Here is a 19,818-nt window from a genome sequence, read left to right as displayed (position 1 = left end):
ACATCTGAGCTGTTAAATTTGTAGATTCATGGAAGATGAAACACATCAAAGAGGGATGTTTATGCAAATCTTTCAATAATCATAGTTTCAGTCCTCCAGACCACATGATTAGAAAAAGAAGGGCCAAGCATGTCGGTGCTCCAGCGTGCAGAGTGTGAGAAAGAGCTCCCCCCTGAGGACAAACCCAGCACTGCAGCTGTAAGCTCCTCTGCAGATAAGAGGAGCAAAGAAATGAGGGAGGGAACCAGATGTGGCTGAGCAGGGTGAAAGAGGTGCAAGTGCAGGTAAAGTGACGGTGTGTGTGTGACGTCTTCATTGTTCCTGTGCGTGTGTGAGTGTGTGGTTGTGTGTGTGTAATATCTTCATGCTGATCCCAGAGGGCCGAGCATTTTAACAGAGCATGGATCACAATTACTGTTCCTCAGAGGGAGAACAGCAAAAAGGGACCTGAAAGCTTTCTCTTACACACACACACGTACACACACGCACACACACACACACTTACATCTGCTTTGTTCCTCAAGTGCAGCAGCTGAAATTCCCATCAGAACTTTTACATCGTAAAGCCCCATCATCATCATCGTCGCTGCCTCTCTTTGGTTTCCCCCTTTGTTCTTCTGCCTCGCTCTCCATTCCTTCACCCGTAGGTCACACACGATTCTCTTACACTATTTAATAAACAGAAAGAGAAAAGTGTTTACTCGTCATTGCAAAAAACTATTAGGGCCACTCTCTATTCCAAATACAATGGGAGGATTTCAGCAGGCCTGAAGGAAATCTCTCTTTGGTATGCAAAGCTTGTTAGAGGAAGTCAAATCCACAAAGCGCTGTAAGTGTTTGGTAACAGCTTGCATTTTAGAATATCACAACATTTAAATACTCTTGAGTTCTCGGAGCTGATCCCAGCTGATGCTGGAAAAACGTGAATAAGAAATGGACGTGAGGTCGAGGTGAAAGCGAGGCGACAGCAGTGACGACTGCAGCAGAAGCCCCCATCGTTTGGTGACACACGCCCAAGAAGCGAGCCACCCTGGGGGCAACATCTTGCCGGCTCGTTACATTCACTTGGACGGTGGCCTTTAACACCCAACGCCACCTAGAGAGCCACGCAGACCTCCCACGCTGGAATATCGTCTCGCACAAAACAATGAAGAAGAATGAGGAAGATACAAAAAGAAAGATAAAACCTGGAGTTCAATCAGCGTGTTTATAGATTTCTTATGCGAGGTGTGGTCAAAAAACATCACTGGAGTAGATTTTGTTGCTCATAGTAAACAACTTTACTCATAAAATTGAATTGTTTTATCATCACCGTGGAAAAAAACCCATTACATGTGAAAGGGAGACAAGCTACGTAACAAAGTATACAGCCACAACACCTTATAATATTCACTTGGATTCACCTATTATGTTAATATATTCGGCTGCAATACTCGAGAAAGCAAACCGTTTTGTCTTGAGCTCATTAAACTGCTCACCAGCTAAAATAAGAAGACGCCATCGGCATCCGAAGGTCTCCTGCACGACGTGGTTAACGCGCCGCTGTCCCGAGTCGCAGGCCAGAGGTGACGGGTCGGTGTGAGGGCCGCCGACGCTCTGCCGACCGCTCCCTCGGCCAATCGTCAATCAGCGCCCGCCAGCGGGCCGCGGAGCTGCGGCGGGCGGCTCTGTCAGCGGCCGGCTGAAGGGCAAAGGGAAGCACTTAGTGTGTGCGTGTGTGTGTACATTCCAGCTCCTGAAGTGGTGCGAGGGTCGGAGGTGAGCCGCACGCAGCCCCTCGTCAGCTCTCCTGGGGGGGCCGCGCTCTCTAACGCACACCGGCAGATGCACACTTGTCGATGACCGCTGACTCTATTTAGGCCACACCAGCCAGTGGAATGAAGCGATGGCGGCTTGTAAAGAATTCCCTTCATAATAGAGACGGAACGTAACCTTGTGCGCAGTACGAGCGTGCACAGTGTCCATAACCACGAATACTTTTTATATATTTAACATTCTGATCACTCAATCACTACATATTGTTGCACGGTGTTTCACCTTTATCCTGCTCACTGGCCGGTTCTCGGCCTTCACTCTGCCAGGCCTTTCTCTCACCTTTTGAACCTCCTCGACTCTTTGTAGCATCAAACACGGACTCAGACAAAAGCTTGGGCTGATAGCATCACGCAGGTGCTGCAGATCTGCGGTCAGCAGCCCTCATGGTGCAGATCCTGTGTCGTTCCACATCCTGAATCTGCTCTGCTGGGTGAACCGGTGGCTGTGGAAGAGGACAGAGTCAGACAGGACCGCGGCAAGTTCTCAACTGAAAGTAGAGGGCCACGCAGAGCGAGGCTATCGGCCACCACGGACGTTGATTTAAAGCATAAACTCACCTTTTTGGAATAAAAGCACAAGCATTTTATCATTTCCACCTAGAAATGAACTTAGTATTGTAGTATTCTCCAGTTTAATTATCAGTTTATAAGCTGCTCAAAGCATCTGCTGACATTCGACTAGAATATGTGCTCCTTGAACTCAGCCATCTGCAGCTGGACCTTTCACCTCGGTGTCCAGGTTTGTTTGGATTGAATTCGCAGTGGAACACCTGCAGTGATCTGGAGTCCCCGTACATATTACGTATATTATCGCGGAACGCACTACATCACATTGCGTCAGAAAAACATGTTGAAAGTTAAAATTACAGGTATGAAATCACATTTATTTGATTGCAAAATGATGCGCTCACTCACACATTGGCTACAAACTTATTGAATACTAAAACTTAGAGGGAACTAAGTAATTTGTATATAGTACAGTAATGAAGGACTGAATTAAAAGGACCTTGTAATGGCTTTCTAAAAGTGGTAGATCGTGCGTACATTTTTCTTTCTTAATTAATGTAATAATTATGGAAGACAACTCAGTCCAGACCAGCACAGCATTGAGCGCCGTTCACATTCTAAATGAAGACTTTCTGTTTTCAACAGTGAAGCCAAACACTGGAGAACAAAATTCAACCGGCAGTTTCCCCGGTTGGCTCCACATCCCCATATACTTTTACTCGATATGTACAAATCTAATGTTGACAACCTCAGAGCGGGCATAAAGTCAAGCCCCCCCCCCCCCCGGTGATCTCTGGCGTGGAGCTACTGATTTAACCTCCTCGGTTTCCATCGAGTCCTGTGTGAGTCTCCCTCTCAGCGTGTGATTGTGACTGAAGGAGTAAAAAAAAAAAAAGTGGATTTCCTCTGTTGATTTCACTTTTCCCCGCTTCCTCGGCTTGAACACACACACGTATCCCGCTCGCCCTCTGTCAGACGCGGCACCCGCCCACATAGAGCGCGCTCCGCTTTAAAGCACTGCCTATCCAAACAGGAAAGTGGCCTCTGCCCCTGCAGCAGTCCAGGGCACAGCAGTGGAGATTTCATTAGTCACAGCTAACAGGCAAATTATCCGCTTCGGCGCACCTGTAAAACTTTACTGTGTGTCAATCTCGCACAATCACAGACGCAGCCCGTAGGTGTGGGTGGGTGGGTTTGTGCGCCGGTTGGGTCCGTGGGCGGGTGTGAATCGGCGGGTGTGCAGCAAACCCGTCTGCTTCTGCGTTAATATGTGAACTGTGTGTCAGTCAAGTCGCTGCGGGTGTGTGTGTGTGTGTTTCAGGGAGGATCAAGGAGAAGAAGGAGGATCAAAATCAAGATTCTACAATGAGAATAAAGATAAACAGATTTGTTGTGTGACATATTTTGTCTAAAAAGTATCATAACTTGACTTGATGCGAAGCAAACTGAGTATGATATACTAATTGTAACCCTTTACTTCCTGTTTCTTCCATATATTAACAAGAATAACAGTCATAAATAATGACAGTGAACACTGTTCATCATAATAAGCACCATACATCCATTCGCATTAATCGATCATTGCTAAAGCTATTTTCAGCTGTAAGTGCTCCACTGCCTCTACTGCAAACATGCAGACATGAAGATAAGTTAACGTTCATTTACTGCCACAAATGCACCAAAGACACTTTACCTGGGAAAACAGTCAAAAGAGCAGGACAGAGAGAGAGACAGCAGCTCTGATTTAGTTTATTTCAGAGGACCTGCACAAACAAACAGTTTTGTAGTGTGACTTATCTGTACAAAAGCAAACCACGATTTCATCTGGAGCAAAAGCTTCCATAAGCTTGCAGTCTGAATGAAGCAGGGCTTTGAAATCCTTGTGACTCTTTGGTTTTTAGCTTAAGAGGAAAGGAAATGACAGTCAAACGTCCCACCGCCCCGGTGTGAGGGTTTAGGATTTCTGCGTTTAAAATAGCCTCTAATAGAGATGAAAAAAAGTGACTGAAGTATATGTGAGAGTGTGTGTGTGTGTGTGTGTGTGTGTGTGTGTGTGTGTGTGTGTGTGTAGTGAAGAGTGTGAAGAGTGTTTGAGGTCGAGGGAAATTCTCACCATTTTACAGCCAGCGCCAAAAACCCGCATCCTGCCCCATGAATAGAACTGGAGACTCACAAAAAAGAAAGTCGCACACACACACACACACACACACACACACACACACACACACACACACACACACACACACACACACACACACACACAGACAGCGGTGCCCCCTGTCTGGCAGCCTCTTTGTAGCCGTGTTGTGATTGTATCAGATGTGAGGCGATAGAGGTTTTGAAGTATGGGGGTGTCGGCGGGGGCATGTGTGAATTTGTAATGTGCTTATGCTGGAACCACAAAGACAGGAGATAGGGGCTCCAAAAGCTGTGTGTTGTACTCCCACACACACACACACATACACACTGTAGGGAGTGCAACTCTAGCTCCCTGAACTTCTTTCATCCTGCTGAAGGTGGAAGTGAGCGCAGGGTTTCCTGGAGTCACAGCGAGATGCGGCGCTCTATATCCTCTGCAGAAACCGCTGCCTGCTGCCAGTGTGAGTGTGTGTTTTCGCTGGTCTCAGAGGCGCGGAGTGCGCGGTGCTGAGGCGAGCTATCAGTGTGTGATCTCCGTGCTATACGTACTTCAGATCACAGTTTGAACTGTTGCATTAGACCATATAGCAGCGTTATTAAAACGGCTCGGGGCGGAAGGAGACGGGACACCGTAACACGTGTTACTGATTTCAAAACAGGATTTGAGCTCATTGTGGATATTGCTGTGCTGTGACTGTTTTTCTGATCACGCTGTCGAGCCTCCATGTGTGGTGGCGGCGAGGGTCCTGGGAGGTCGCCGGGAGCTAAAGGACAAGTGGCAAATGGTGTCATTTCGCTTAATGGCAGATTAGAGGTCAAAGGTAAGGCGTGCTGGACTGCAGCAACATTCCTCCTCCGACAGGAGCTTCACCATCGTGGCCATCCATCGGAGATCTCTCTTGGTGAAGCCTTTGAAGAACAGACTGTCCGTCCCAACACAGAGTTTCTTTATTCGTTCCTCTGAAGCAGGAGAGGCAGGCTCACTCGGTGGTGATTTTGTATGCGCACTGAACCGCGACACACCCAAAGCCGCATATGCCGTACACACTCAGCATATGGGCGCGCTCGTAAAGATGGAGGCACGCTACTCGACTGATCAGATTTATTGCGGGTGTAGGGGGGGGCCTTCTTAAGTTTGCGATGTGGCACAAGTGAGGTCATATTGTCTTTGTCCGACCGTCAGGAGCCAGAGTGTATCCGTTTATTTCTACGCTGGCATTAAAAACAGGAAGGTGCTCCAGAAATCAGAGGGAAGGAGGGAATATGCTAGAAAAGTTCCATGAATATGGCGTTAACAGCAGGTGCATCAACACCCACCTGTCCCAGGTGCTGGGAAAACAGGTGGACTACGTCTGAAAGTCTGGAGACTGCAGGACCCTCCCCAGAGCCGGTGGTCTCCACTAGACATGCGACCAGCTCTGAGAGTGCATGTGGGTGAGCATCCTCTTCGGTTGCACACTCCTGTTAGTGGCTCTGAGGTCCGTCCTCTCTCTTTAAGCGGCGCCACCACCGGTGTGCGCTGGTTGGGCTTTAACATCCGCTCTGTTGAGTTACTACTCTACACCTTCTGTTACAAGTCTCTAGCTTGTGTAACCGAACACAAATTCTCACTTTGATCTTTCTATCCTCATAAATATCAAAGATGGATTCGTTGAAAGTCTTTGTGAATCAGCTTTTCTACACATTAATGCATCACTGACTCCCTTCTAACGCGATAAGACTGTCTGCTAATGTCACTGTAACTCTGCAGCTGTAATCCTGCTGTCGAGAAAACATCTGCAGATTTCCAAAGATCAACACTGCTCGCTTGACCCTACATGGTCTGAGACGTCCAGGTGATCACATCCCGGCTCAGCATACCTCTACAAAATAAAAGCTCGGACAACGCACATTAAGAAAAGTGGGTATTTTTCACGAAAACAGTCATTTTCAGGATCTGATTTTTTGATTCATCAAACTTTTTGGAGTAAAGGTTGAAAAAAAAACTTATTTTACTTTTTTGCATTTATGACCACACACACACACACACACACACACACACACAGACACACACACACACACACACACAAAGGAGTGAGAGAGAAGGCTTCCTGTTGTGTATTGTGCTTATGGTAGTGAGGGTACCTCCTAGCACAGAGTCATAGCTGGACAGAACAGAGGGGAATGGGGGAGTGTTTACACACTTGCACCAACACCACATAACACACACACACACACACACACACACACACACACATACACACACACACACACACACACACACACATACACACAGACACACCCCGACAGGTCCGGCTCCTGTCTCCCTTTGCTTCTTCATATTATATATCAAAGCATCTCTGGGTGTCAGAAAAACTGCCCTCACTTCCTGAACCGACACTCTCTTTATCTCTCACTCTCTCTCTATCTGTCACACACACACACACAAACGCACACACACAGCCATCCATGGTGATGAAGGATGGTAACTCTCCTCTCTCCGGTCTCCAGCTGATTTACACACACCATTCTCGACAAAGCACCTGGAATAACACCTTAAACACAGACACACACATACACAGACATTCACACAGAGAGAGAGAGAGAGAGAGAGAGAGAGAGAGAGAGAGAGAGAGAGAGAGAGAGAGGGTGAGAGGGAGCAGGAGTGTGAATTGTAGGAGAAAATCTTCGACTTCTCTTCATTTGAGTCGTGATGCTGTGACCGATGAAGACAGCTCACACAGCAGCTGCCTCAACACTTCAGACTGGTCTCAAACTATTCTAGAACTCACGTTATTCTACATTCATTATTCTGTGACGCGGAGAAAGTCCACCTGCATGTGAATGCTTGTTGGGGTTTATGCGTGTATCAGCAAGAGCGAGAGTATAGACACCTATCTGTGGAGATAAGGTCCATCGTTGTCCACTTCCTGGTAAGGAAGACGAGGACGAGGAGGAGGAGGAGGAGGAGGAAGAGGAGTTAAGGCAATCAGAAGATAAGAGAAGGAACAGTGGAGCCATTCATGGACCATCGGAGAATGTGGAGCTTTGTGCGAGGAGGAACTGTGTGTGTGTGTGTGTGTGTGTGTGTGTGTGTGTGTGTGTGTGTGTGTGTGTGTGTGTGTGTGTGTGTGTGTGTGTGTGTGTGTGTGTGTCCCAGAAAGAAAAGAAACTTCAGCAGAAAAAAAAAAAAAAAACAACAAAAAAAAAACAGAATAGGTACAGAAATCAAACATATTAGAAAAACCTCGGGCTGTTTGATCTGCTCGCAGATACATATACAGTATACAGTGTGCCATGCGTGTGGTCTTACACTCTCATCCTGTTTAGGAGAAGAAGGAGACCCCTGCTTCCTCTGGCTCTGAACCCTCTGTTGTGACTACATTACAGCCCCCAACGCCATATGTCTCCCATATTAAACCTCCTCTCAGGCCCAGACATCACACCGGGTTCAACACTTCAGCTGCAGTTCGAGGCTTTAATCTAATATTTTCAATATTCCAAAATAACTTTGAAAAAAAAGCAGAGTACATATATTTAGTCTTCAGCTTTTAACACATTAATACACTACAGTCAATATTAGAGCTTTGGCTAAAATCGAAACATAGATCTTTATAAAACTACGACAACCTTTTTGTCCTGTTCTTATATTTTACGCTGCTCCAACATTTTTTTCTTTCGATGTGTTTCTTTGTTCTGTGTGAATGGAGTTTAATTGCAAATTCTTTATAAAATTACGGTACATACAATGACAATACAGACAAATCAAAGACGGAAAAAAAATTTCCAGAAGGCTGAAAATGACCCATTTATTTGAGTTTCCAACCTTCATTGCAGGTTTACTCCACAGAATGAGATCAGTCTTGAGATTTCTGATTTAAAAACTCAGCTACACGTGTTAAAGAGACATTTTAATGGAAAAACAGCTGCTCTTTCATGACTGTTTCCTTAATATTTGTGTGTTCCTTAAAACTAATCTAGTCAGCGATAAACTGAGATTACCATCTCTTAATCCATATTTCATCTTCGACTTTTCGCTCATTTCAGAGAGCAAATAAAGCTGTTTTTACACATGTTTTGGGGGGAGAGGTAGCTGCAGGTACACAGTAACATCTCTGTCTTGTCAATAGGATTTCTGTATACAGGGAGGAAGAGAAAGAGAGGAAACCTGGAGTGAATTTCTTCATGTTTACCCAAAATATACAGAGCGCCTCCGTCCCAGCTGAGCGCCAACAAATCCGCCGACCGCTTATCAAATTAAACCTCCATTAGCAGCATAAACACACAGGCTCGCACACACTCGCGCAAACAGGCCATTACTAGTGCAAACACGCCAGCGCCTCACACATGGCGGACGAGCTCTCACTGCTCCGGGTGTGTCGGAGCCTCTTCAAATAATCCGCCCAGCCCGACGAGTGTGTGTATGTGTGTGTGTGTGTGTGTGTGTGTGCCACAGCCAGGTAGATCCAGCGTGAGCTCCTGACCTGTGCCTCGGACTGTCAGCGCCTGTCGTCCGGAAGCGCGGCGGCGGCTCTGAGAGCCGTAACGTCACACCCGGCGCCCAGCGTGGCGTCCGCGCTCTAATGCTTTCCATGCGCGCTTGTTAACATGTAGGATTTTCTTTGCAGCCGCCATAAAGCAGTGTGCGGCGCAGGTAACACAATCCGGCGAAACGTGGCTGCTGCGCCTGACAGCTGCTGGAGGGATTTGCCTCATAATGTAGTAACGTAAACCCCCAAAGTAAGACATGGACGTAAAAAGGACGATTTCATTTGTCTCCCTTCGTCTTCCTGTGTGGCCCCCCAGGGCAGGCCTGGCTGGTGGTGGAGGATGAGAGACTTGGGGGGGGGGGGGGGGGGGGGGGGGCAGTAGAGAGTAAACGGTACACTTAATATGCACTCCATCAGCGTAAAGCAGTCAACAGATGATTTTCAGGTAGACACCAGTGTTTGTGTGGACACGTGTTTATGGGGATAAGGGAGGGGTTAAGGGAAGCCACGGGGCGGGCGCAGATCGAAAAATAACCCTGTACAGACGCGCCAACAACCTGCACGCATCTCCTGCCCCTGACTTTTCTGCACAATTGTGCCGACATGAAATGATTCACTCAATCAAACTTAATAGAAAAGGCATCAGCAGTATCTGTTTTCCACACTCGGCCTGCTTAATAAACTGACACAAGCGTGGAGCCTCGTCTCTCCAGGTCTCTGTAAATGTATTAACGCTTTGCCAGAACGTCTTCCTCACTTCATCAGGACTGTGAGTTATTGTGGAGGCCAGTGGAAACAGAGGTAAGCCCTGCAGCTGCCTCCTTCAACATTTGTTCTCGTTTGCAAAAAAAAAAAAGAAAAAAAGAAAAAGAAAGAAGGAAAAGAAAAAAGTTTACGATCATTAGCCGAAGAGCCATTCTGTTGCCGGACCTGTTTTTATTCTGAAAACAGGCCCCGCATTTGGATTCCATCCAGCATCCTGAGAGAAATGACATTACTGACGTTGTTTTATAGTCTGGACACCTTCCACGCTCGCCACTATAAAAAGCATCCCGTCACCTCGATGGGAGTCTGCAGCCTCGTAGACATCTGGATCAAGAAGCTGCGTTGCTTGTTTATTTTGTTTAATTTGTGCGTTCCATAGAGATACAGGCTGCGGCTCCTAAACGAATCCAAACAAAAACACTGCAGTTTCAGCCTCCTTTCCTCGTCGTCCTCTCTGGAATTTTACTCTCTCTCCGTTCTAATAAATCTGAAGGGGCCTTTTCCACTTTTACAGGAACAGCAACCCATTAAATGGTTGATTTCAGATGGCAGAGTGTGAATGTTTTGAGTTAACTTTATTGATCTGTGAGTGGGTCTGCGGGCCGGGGAGGAACGGACGTCCCCTCCAGCACATGGGCAGCAGATTTACACCTCTTGCAGTTTAAGACACCTCTAAACCCAGATGGCCGCCGGGCCGCTCTCTCTCTCTCTCTCACCAGGCAGGGACGCCGCCGCCGTCTCTCCTGCACGCGTATTCACATCAACGCGGCAGAAAATGTCTGGGAAATGATATGTTGTTCGCTTACCTGCGCGAACGCGTCCTCCCAGGTGTGTGGCGATGCGTGACGGCCCGTTACTTCACGTCTGCTTTATTTATGCCTCCCTGGAAGCACAAGGAGGAGGTGGACTCGGGGTCAGAAGATTTTAAAATCCAAAATGTGAAGAGACTTTATGTTTCAGTACACACGACACATTCAGATCCTGTTTACATGATGTTTTCAACAAATTCTGCTGCGTCCATCTCCGTACAAACAGGCGACATTGTCAAAAAGTTGCCACATAAACATGCAACTTCTCTTAATCTAGAAAAAATTCTGCTCTTTCACTTGAGACGTTATCACGTAAACGAAGCCTCAGAGTTTGTATTTCAACAAACAGTGAAAACCATTGATAGGAAACAAGAAGAACTGCCGTCTCAATAATCTTACAGTGAACAAGGAACCATAACACTCGATAGTAAAATGAGAGAAATACAGGACCACTCAGTATAACTTCACTAAATTTAGAAATTATGTCCCGGGAAGCAATGTCCCATAATCCTTTGCCCCTCCAGACTGCCTGCTCTGTGCTCTCAAACAGAAACTGCTGAAGCATGAATTCACTTTTATAGACCAACTGCAGAAAAAAAAAAAAAGCTCTTTTCAAAAATGAATGATAGTGAACTTCTAGTGAGTAAAGTTTATGTATAAAGCACTTTTCACAGATAAAATCACAAAGTTCTGGACAGAACAAGGTAAAAACACAAAATCAAGAAAAGAAGAAGGAAGAAGCCAATGAAGACGAAACAGAACGGGAGAAATGAGGGATGTTCTGGGAGGTTTGGAGTTTGTTAAGAACAGTCGTGTAAAAAAAAGAATTACAATAATCAATACGAGATGAAATGAAAGCATGAATGATCAGTTCCAGGTCAGACTTTAATTTTTCTGACTTTGGAGATATTATTGATATTTACATCATAGAACTTTTTCATTTCAACAGAAAAGAAAAGTTTCAAATAAATGCCTGGCTACTTTGTCATCTTTGGCTGTGTTTTTGCATTTCTGCTGTATCTCCAAGAGGACGGGGAGGGTGTCCTTGTTTTGGGGTTTTCAGAATAAATGCAACCCACTAGTGGCTGTAGTGAACATGACAAAAACAGTGGTGCAGATTCCTGATCTAGCTTTTTTTTTTTTTTTTTAATTAAAGAATCACAACTCAGACAATCCAGTGTTTTGTTACTCTTTGACATGTTTTGAAGATATGACTTATCCGAGCTATGAATGCTGAAAAGAATGCAAAGACTCTGGAGCTCCAGGTCTCGCAGCTTGCATTCGCCCTCCCTTCGCGGTATCAGCCCAGTCCGTCTCCGACAGCCCGACGTCACTCCGCATAGCGTGAACCGTTTCCCATAAACCACCGTGGTCCCCAGGGTTTCCCACCCATGAGATCAGGAAACAGTCGGGGCGATTACGGCGATGAAGCAAAGCCGCGTTTTATCAGAAGCAACTTCAGTTTTTATCTTGTCCGCTTGTTGCGTCGACCGACTGACTCCTGATTCCTGTGGGAGAAAATCCACCCGATTATTTGGCAACTCGTTTTCACGCTCGCTCTTTTTTTTTATGCCGTCTCGCTCCCTCTTTCTCCGTGTGCTGCATTAATCTGTTTAGACTGTCTCCGTCTTTGTCTGTCTCGCTCTCTCTCCGCCCTCGGGGTGGAAGGCGGCGGGGCTGTAAGGTCCCTCTCTTCCCACAACTGCTCTCAATCACCCCAGTGACTGCTCCGCTGTCAATCAGCCCGACGTCGGGCCCACGCAGCGCAGATCCAGCCTGCTGGCACACAAACACATGCAAACACACACAAAGGGATTGAGAGAGGGAGGGAAAAGGAGGTCCTGTCAGCACCTGCTGGGCCTCACCGGAGAATCCGCCGATCCGCCCACGACACACACACACCCCGCAGGGCACCGGCTGAAAAGGTACTACTTTAATTTTGGTCATATTTACACAGCCTCCCTCTCATGTTGCCTCCAACCACGCCGACCCACAATGTCAGCGTGAGCCTCGCTGCCCTTTAACTGGAGGAAAAAAAAAAAAACACCGCCGGGCAGCACAGAGCCGCGCCGCACAAGAAACTCACATGGACGGAGAGGGGAGACGTGGACAAGCCCGAGGTCGCAGGGACACGAAGGACACGCACACGTCCCGGGGAGATTTCTCCGGGCAGCGAAATCTCGCAAGAAACGCAGACGCTTCGCTTTTTATGAACGCAAAACCTCCCAATTAGTTTCATCTGTTTGAGTCCAAAACCACACACACACACACACACACACACACACACACACACACACACACACATAGATGTTACACATGCCCACAAACAGACTCACAGAGTCCATTAGGCTCAAACCACGGCCCAGAGTGCTCTTTCATGGCTCCGTCATTACATCAATAAGTCTTCACATTAATCTCGGCGCGGCCAGAGCGCCCGGGCTATTACCAGACCAGGCCTGCGCCGCAGAGGCCCGCTCCGCTCCGAGGCAGACGCCGGGCTGGACCGTCGGCGAATACAACGTGGACACTTGAAAAACACACAAAGGCGCGTTCTGGGTTTGTCTCATCTCGCGAGGGGGACGTGTGTATCCAGGATGAATTACCTTCAAATGCATGAAACCGTATCGAGATATATTTGTGAAGAACGCTGATTTAAATCTCAGCTGTTCTGTTTTCTTTTTTCAAAGCTGGTTTCAATAGTGACTAACGAGAATCTTTCGCCAAAGCTTTTCTAAATCTGTGTAACATAAGATCATGGCCCATTAATGAAGCTCTGGAGAGCGGACCAAAGACGTTCAGAGATTAACTCACTCCGCCGCCTATTACCGAATCAGGCTGAAGAAGAAGAAGAAGAAGAAATGGTCAGTTAACAATCACGGGGATGAGTAGAAGCCGCCGTTACAAACACTTCATCAATCTCATTCCAAACAGGAAAAAAAAAACTCCCAATGAAAGGGAGAGCGGCTGGGAGGAAGGAGCTGAGCGGAGGCCTCGTCTGTCTGGACAGGAAAGGGGGTCCTTTAACCTTTGACCCCCGTCCACTGTTTGTCTGTGGGTGTGTACGTGTGTTTATCCTCGGAGCAGGTTCTTTCATACGCCGGCCCGACGGACAGATGGTCCTCGTTGTCATGGCGGCTCACGCAGGTGCGTGTTGCATGGGGCTTCCTGCCCCAAGGTGCGGGCGCCGCGGCGGACGGGTGTTTATGATCGGCGGTGCCAACGGCCAGCGGATTCCTGCTGCTCCCCCAGAACAGAGCGGGGGGCGGAGAGCGAATGGAGAGAGGGGAGTGGAGAAAGAGAGGAACAGAGAGCGAGTGGTAAGCCGTAAAAACTTTGGAGGAACGTCCATTTTTTATCACCCTGGATCCGCAGTTGGACCGAAAAAGCTGTGAAGAATGTTTTTCGCTCGTCTCTCGTAATGAAAGGATTAAAGAAACCTCCGCCGTTCCCGGAACCACCCCAGATATTCTCCCCGTGTATCCTTTCATTCTCCTTTCAACATTTCAGACCGCAAAACGGGAGGAGGAAAGAGGGGCGGCGGGGGGAGTGACTGAGGCATGGAGGGGGTCCAAGCCCCGGGGTCAAGGGTCGCCGCGGCAGTCTCCCCTCAAGGCAGGTCCGCTGCAAACCGCGGTAATAATAAACGTTTGGCGTTTTGAGTTTCCGAGCCCCCACCTTTCTATCCTGTGAGTTTCAGCTCCTGTACGTCGCATTTGTTCTAACTTTCTTAGACGCACTGAAAAACACTAGAGACCTTCTCGTGCAGCAACTTTAAAATTAAGGACGTACTGATCGACCGATTTTCACGATTTAAAACAGCAAGAAAATAACTCTTTAACAATGAAGCATTCAGATTGTTGGAGGACATATCACAGTTAAACTGAAGTGACCCGTGCTCACAGTGTGTCCGTATGGCAGGCGTGTAATCCCAGGCCTCTCCGTCTGGCCCGTTTGTTTTTGTGTTTACACGGGAATGTCAGACATCCGAGGACGCAGCAGAGACGAGGGTCAAAACCGCCGAGGCTCTGAAGGCTCAACAAACATTATTAAATTCTAATTTGTTGTCAAAGGTTTTGCGGGGAGCGGTGGAGCGAAGACCATTAACTGGCTTCCATGCGCCGTGGGAGCGCGTCCGCTGCGAGGCGCGACGGGCAGCTGGACGGAAACGGCAAATCCTGCAGGATCCCGGGAGATGTGACGATAGTGAAGGGTGCTGAGCACAGAAAGAAGTTATATATAACACACACGATATCGACATTATTCTCGACATGCTCTCTAATCGCTGCAGGCTGACTGAAAGATTAAAAGCAGTGGTCACTTCAGATCAGGCCTGGAGTGTGAGAAAATCCCCCGGATGTGTTGTTTGGAGGAGAAGAACAGAGGGAGCCTGGTGCTGAGAGGGTCGTTAAGTCACTGACGGTTCTGATCCAGCTTTTGGCACTCCAAAAGACAACATTACTGCAAGAACCACGGACTAACAATGGGCAATCTCGCCGCAGCCTCCATTAAGGGGAACATGTGTTGCAGCTCTGTGTGCATTTGTGAGTGTGAATGTGTGTGTGTGTGTGTGTGTGTGTGTGAGTGTGTGTACGCCGTGCACTCATTAGTGAAAAGCCTCAGTGCAGACTAGCTCCAGTTACAGTAGTAAACGCTGCCTTTGAACTTTTAATAGAGCCCTGAAACCCAACAAGGCCTTAAAAAGCACAGATCTGCAGGAAAAAGAGCAGAAAATGAAAAAGAGAGAAAAAAAAATGGCAACACGAGATCAGCGTGGAGAGAGTGAGGAGGAAAGGTGGCGTAAAACTCTAAACAGGTTAGATATTAAACAGTGACTAACAAACCCGACAATGTGGTAGTCACAAATCACAGGAACTGGCCTGTTAACTCTAATGAAGCACTACATACTAGTTAAACACACACACATACACACACACACACACACACACACACCTGTTGACCCGGCTGATAGACACATATTAAAAGATCTGGAACACATGCCAAAATATTACAGGCATATCAGGTATCTCCAAATTCCCTGTTTCTTTAACACACATCATTAACAACATTAGCGGCCCCGCACGGCGAGGCGAGGCGCGGCGAGGCGCGGCGCGGCGTGCAGCACCTGCAGCCCCGGCCGCGCCTGCAACACGCTAATTAAAACATGCAGGCCTCTCTGTGTGGGTATTTCGGTCGGAGGGTGTTTACCGGGGTGGGTGTTTGTGTTGCAGAGTCTGCTGGCATGCATCGCAATAAACAGATGTTGGGTCTTTATGAGGTCTTTACAACAGGTTCAGCTCAGTGTGTGTGTGTGTGTGTGTGTGTGTGTGTGTGTGTGTGTGTGTGTGTGTGTGTGTGTGTGTGTGTGTATACATAGGCCTCACATGGAAACCTCTCATCAGTGAGCTGTCGTATAATAAAAAAAAAAAAGACCGTAAATGAAAATGAGGAGATAATATAAAATGTTGAGAGAATTTAGGTAATCTCCCTGGTTGCCATAGTTACAGATTAGATATTCCAACCATAAACAACAACAACAACAGTTGAAAGTAATTAAAGAATTCTCTGGCAGCGAGTCTCCTGATTTCTATTCTTTTCCCTCTGATAAACATGCGAGTTTTCAGATGCAGGTGTCACTGGAAACACGAACGATGGCGGCGATGCGTTTAAACTCCCCCGGCAGCGCCAACATGCCACAGCACTACTCTCACACTACACGAACCTAATCAGGCACACGTGTGCTCTCCTCGCCATCGCCAGTCAATATCGGAGCCTGCCATGAAGGTTTATTTGACTGCGAGCTGTTTACAGAGATGAACGCCGCAGAGCTGAGTGGCAGCATGAGAAAATACCTCTGACAAGTATACCGGCATGCTGAGAGCTCAGCAGGGAGCCCGCCTCCCCGCCCGGATCCCAGGGTCCACCAGCAGGACGCACAAGTGGGAAAAACTTGTGAGCTCTATCCAGAAGTAGCAGCTATTTGATTTTTATTTGCAGTAATTTTGTTACAAGGCGATCATCAAATTCCATATCTAGGAGTAACTCCATGTAATAATAACTGAAACCGTAATACCTGCCAATAATGTAACAAAGTCCATTATTTATAACTTGTCACTAATGTAATAAGATAGTTTAGGCATTAATTTAATGACACAGTTTCACCACTGTAATAAATCATTATATGACTGAAATGGCATAAATCCTTAAGAATTAATAACTGAAGCAAATGAAACAGTAATTTTGGATTTTGTTTCAATGTAATAAAGCCCATATGTAATACATTACCAATGTTATAACAATTTATTTTATCTATTATTACTGTGACATGTTGCCAATAATCTCATGAGTGAAGTGACACTAAAAAAAATAATAAGAATCTTAATCTTAACAGGTAATAACTGTATGCCATTCCATAATAATACAAAAATAATGCAGCTCTTCATGGAATTAAAGGATTTTTTTGAAAGTTTTGTTCAGTTTTAGTTGGATAGGAAACACTCTTCCTCCCAATCGGTGTTGATTGTTTGCTATTTTATGACATTATTGGGGAAGCTATCAGTTATTAGTCTTTACTCTGCTGTAAGAGTCTCTTATGTCTCAGGTCTGATAGAGTTAATATCATGGCTAACTTATGCCAATCCCGTGTGATATGTTGAAAAAATATAACAAATCTTTACTAAGAAGGAAACTGCCTTGCTAATAAAAAGTAACTAATTACTTACAATCTGGTAATGTAATGTAAATGAATGCAACTACACAGTATATATATTCTTATTTCTTTGTTATTTTTTTTTCGTCTTGCTCTGTTTATAATGCTGTTGCTGTAACATTGTGTGATGGAGTCTGACGTCTGAATTACTCACAATGTTCAGATGGATCTGAAACAGAAGATCCTCTTCACGACAAGACAAGCTGCCGACGTGGAGCAGCGGAAAGGAGCAGAAAGGTCACGTGAAGGAAAGATCATGAGCAAGGTGTAAAAGATATGAGTTTAGTAACACAGTAATCTTAGAGGATCTTCAGTTTAAACTGTTAAAGGCCACAGTCTTCATGATCCCTCATGGCATTCTGGAGAATTGTGAAAGTTAACAGGTACAGAGTGCCTCCTCCTGAACCGAGAGCTTTAAAAACCAATAAAATCGTTCACCGGAGGAGACGCAAACAACGAAAACCTCTCCCATTTATTGTGTTTTCTCATTCTATCAGCATCTGTTTTTTAACAGGGAGGGGGATTTGTGACGGGAAATAAAAAATGAAACTTGAAATGAAGTCCTAGACAGATGACAGCTGTGGACACACAGAGTGCGAGCGGCATGTTTTATCGCCTTCACCCATAAATACAAAAAAAAGGAGGGGAGGGAAAAAAAAGAGAAAGAGAAACGCAGCGTGGAAGAAATACAGTCAAACACTACAATTTATGGCAACGGCACAGAAGGGAGTCTGGAGATTTCTTGGACAATATGAAAATAAAACTGCAATAAAACTGCACGGGCCTTGATTGCGGTCTATGGAGAGACATGGAGGGACTCCAGCGCGGCCCAGTTTATTACTTCATCTGAGCGAGCAGCAGAAACGCAGACGCCCGTCAACAGATTCACAGACCGTCACAGTCCAGTCTCTTCCCCTTAGTGCCCACAGTCTCCATCTGAAGACCCCCGGGGAGCGGGGGGGGGGGGGGTTACAGCAGATCCTCCTTAAAGGCAATGTGTAGTTTTCATCTCAATAAATCTTAACAACGTCATTTCATGGCAGGCATCACAGCAAGTGCTGTTTAAGTGATGGCAGTTAAATAAACAGTGAGAGGAGGGGAGAGGAATGTACGCTTTCAATTGTAAAAGACATCGTTGTTTATGTAAGTGGTTGGCGAGTTTGTGATGACTGCCAGCTGAACAAATACTTTTACAGCCAGTTTCATCTGGCAGTGCCCGAATGTGCCGCTCCGAACACGGAAGACGATGCGGGTGAGACGTGTGACTGATCAGAGAGGAGGGGAAGCACCAGGTAAACGGCCCCTCCTTTCCTTTTCTCATTCTCTCCCATCCGAGCAAAATTTAAAAAAAAAAAGACATTATACAGTGCTGCATCTGTCTTGGCCGGAGCTTCACGTCAGATGTGGGCCTTCACAGGGCGTACCGGGGGACCGGTGAAACCAGAGACAACAACAACAAATACGGCCTTGTATTTTTAGGTTGTGATTATAAAGCTCATTTCACAGTTTAATACTCGAGGGAAACCAAGCAAACTCTGCTGTATAAGAAACCAGCATCCAGAAACTGATCCGGTTTCCCAGATACTGCTTCAAAACGTCAGGAAAACGACGGGGCTTTGTACTGTACATGGAACCAGCAGGAAGCTCTGAACCAGAACAACCTGTTCGTATGAGGTGAGCTCAATTACAGTGTCCACTTTAGCAGTGCAGAACATTAATGGACAGATCAATACGGAAACCCGAAAACAGAAGATCAAATTTGGTGGATTGTTCTGGAAATGCAAACATCTGCTCACTTACTAATCAGAAGACACAGCTTTCAAATAAATACATGATTAATTCAGCTGCAGAGCTTCTATCTTTCTTTCTTTAGGCTGGTTTTAGAGCAAATAGTTAAAATATACATCAAACAACAATACTAATATTTACCATGCATGTTAAAAGTTGCTACTTTTTAAAATGTTATCACTTATTTAGGTACATATTCAAAATAATTCAAACAAAAAAATGTAAAAGGTGCCATAATATTAAAGCTTGTTACATAAATTACTTTATAATATTTTTTTGGCTGTAAAGGAATCTCCGTAGTTAACGGCTTTGTTTTGCTGCCACCTGCTGGTCACATAAAACCACACTATTTCAACACTGTCACCTGCAAAAAACATGTTCAAAAAGCCAACAGACACTCATAAAAATGTCTGCAAATGTATCTGCTGTCCAACCAGTTATTATCTTTCAAGAATTTCCAATATTTTCAATATTGATTCAATATATTTTAATATCTGCAGTGAATGTGCCAGAAAGCATCAATAATCATTGAAACTAATCATTAAATAGAAATAAAAAGTTATGGCCACATGATTTAATAACTACCAGCTGTAATGTTTTCCAAGTCCACGACTGACAAGTAACTGGATACTTCATTATTGTACTTAATTCAATTATTCTGCATATTTGCATTTTTTCTAAGCATGTTTAAGACACAATTCTTGAGAAAAAAATCTCTTAAAATAATAAATGCAATTTTAAAAATCCCGAAACTACAGGAACACACATGAGTCAAGTGTATAATTCAACTAACATTACACTACAAGATCTTATCTCGTAGC

This window comes from Salarias fasciatus, chromosome 15 (genome assembly GCF_902148845.1).
Source record: "Salarias fasciatus chromosome 15, fSalaFa1.1, whole genome shotgun sequence".
Classification (NCBI taxonomy): domain Eukaryota; kingdom Metazoa; phylum Chordata; class Actinopteri; order Blenniiformes; family Blenniidae; genus Salarias; species Salarias fasciatus.
This window is presented reverse-complemented; position numbering follows the sequence as displayed.